Genomic DNA, 2,849 nt, shown 5'->3' with positions numbered 1-2,849 from the left:
CTAGCTTTCTAGAGAGAGAGAAAGAGAGTTCTTTTGGTACAATTTGAGGAAGGTCGGTCGTCGGTCCGGGTCTAGCCAGCACAAGCAATATAAGACATGCTTAGCTTTGAGATACACTCGGACACGAACGTTGACTCGACACGAGTTTCAGAGCCAGTTCGTTTTTTTTTTTTTTTTGAAAAATAAAACACGAGGAAACGGAATTTTTTCATTATTTGATGAAAACAATTTTAGATTTTAATATATAAAACATGTTTAAGCTAAAAATATTATTAAAAATAAATTTATTTGCTACCAATGAAGGTAGGAAACTAATGAGCTAGAAATCATAAGTGCAAGTGGCATCCAATCAATCTAACCACATAGATGTGTTTACGAGGATTGGTTTGTTGAGGGTCAAACTTCGGGATTCTGCTTTTTTAATGTAAAAATATTTTTGAATTATGAAATTTTGGCACATTGTGGGCCATTGATTTTTTTAACTCTTTAAAAACCTAAATACTTGTCATGATTATAATAATGTTATTCAAAACAAATTTCCTATTGAACAAACCATGTAGACCACATCATCTGTAACATTTAATCTACAAAAAATTTGCAAAATTTTAAAGAAATTCATTAGTTATTTACCTTCATTAGTAGCCAATATTATTATTTGAGTCACTAAAATATGAAAACTGAAATATGAGAACTAGAAATATGGGCATTTTCAACAGTTTTTTTTGCAAATCCAACCATGTGGATGTGCTCTGCATGGTGAATTTGCTAGAAATAAAGGATTGGATTAGATGAAAAATATGATTTTTGAATGCTTGAATATTTATGAAGATTTTGAGCCATTAATTTTAAAGCCTTCAAAAAATCTCATCTATACATCAAAATTGGAGGATTCAAGAGCGGGTTCTTATAAGCATGCAGCTGTATGGTCAGATTCAAGAGAAAAGAACAAAGAATCCATGAAAAAAATTACACTTCACACATTGGCTCTCATATTTCAGTGATTCTTATTCATTACCCTTAAAAAGAACCAACAAATTTTATTAAAAATAGAGTTTTTTTCAAAATAGTCCCATCTTTATTGGAGATTTACAAAGTAATACCTACCTTATGAGATTTTTCAAATTGGTCTTTGCTTTAAAATTAGTCCTTGAGGTTAACAACCGTTGGTAGACAAATTAATGGTTTTGGCCTCAAAAGAGGAATATTTTGCAAAACCCGAATATGGCAGGCACTAATTTGCAAAAAGTGAGTAAAAAATAACTACTCTGCCCTCATCTAACACCATTTTGCAAAAAAAAATGAAATAAAGTAAGGATTGATTTGCAAAAAGTTAGAACACATGTCAAAAGGTATAATGGTCATTTTTGTTAATATATAACCATGATTAATGCCTAACCGTGGTTGGCTTCACGAAGGACTACTTTGCACTAATGGTGCAAATGTTGGGTAACAATTTGCAAAATCTCATAAGGCAGAAACTATTTTGCAAATCAATAATAAAGAAGGAGTTTTGCTAAAAATACTGAAATGTTATTTGTATGTGTTACGAGTGTTTCACGTGTCAATGAAGGTCAAACATATGCTTTTGTGCATGACCAAGCTAGCCCTGTCCCCCACGTAGCTCAGCAATGTCAAGGGGTCGGGTTTGGCTCAGACTCAAGTAAAATCAGACCCAAATCTAGTTTAGGTGTTAGACCCAGGTTCAATCGAACCCACCGTAAGAAAAACTATATTCAGATCCTATAAGAATTACATGAACCAAACCTGAACCATACCTGTTAACATAATATTTTTTTCCTTTTTACATTGAATTTTTGCGAATCTTAGTCGGAAGTCGGGTCGGGCTCAGGCCTGGTATACAATTTCACAAACCATACTCAACTCCATATATTAATGGGACCCTACAGGTCCGACCCGGATCCTAATTAGACCTTATTTATCATCAAAACTTGACCCTATAGGGTTTGGTATGGGTCACATCCGGATCAAACCGACCCATTGACACCCCTGCTAAGCAAAGGCTAAAGCTCTGGCATTATAAGAGCATCAGTTGTTTTGAATTTGGGTTTCTCATTTGGATATATTATAATTGCATTCATGACTGTAAATTATGACTTTTAAATTAGGGTTGTATACAAATCAGATATGGTTGGATATCAGATCGAGTTTGACTTCTTATTTTTGGATTTGGATCTTTTAAGTAAAATCAGAATCTGCATTCAGATCAAATTCGGATCTATTCAATCTGATCACTTTTGGTTTTGGATTTAAATTGGTCCAAATCAAAATCTGATCTGGTTGCATTTTTTACATGTAAATAGCTTGTTTTTGTTTCATTTTTTCATGATCTATTATTACTACATATATTTTGGATTCATATTTAACTTTACCTCATCAGATCTGATTCGGATTCGGATCGACTTTTTGTATTTAGATCTAGATTCAGATGTGACAAAATCCAGCCAGAGTCCAACCCATTCACACCCCTAATATAAATGGTTATAGTTGAGGCTTTGAAGACTTGCACCTTAAATGCCTTTACCTGCTTTAGAGATAGGGAGGGTGGACATAGATTTTACGGTCTTAACCATCCGATTAGGGCGATTACCAACATTAATATGATTTTGCTTTTGGCATAGTGGGATGAGACTTAGGCCGCTAGGCAGGTAGCCTAGGTTCAAATCCCATGGTCGTCACCGCTTACGCAAGCCGAAGCGTGGCGACTCCCTGGAGACAAGGGGTAAGCTCAAAGAGTTTTATGCTGCCATGACGGCGATCATAAGTACAGCAGGCAAAGCCAGCGTGGCTAGGTCTTGGGGTTGGTTTCTCCATGTAAATATACAACAACA

Source organism: Nuphar pumila, chromosome 2, assembly GCF_984573655.1.
Source record: "Nuphar pumila chromosome 2, dmNupPumi1.hap1.1, whole genome shotgun sequence".
Taxonomy (NCBI): Eukaryota; Viridiplantae; Streptophyta; class Magnoliopsida; order Nymphaeales; family Nymphaeaceae; genus Nuphar; species Nuphar pumila.
The sequence above is the reverse complement of the archived record's forward strand: the minus strand, read 5'-3'. Positions refer to the sequence as shown.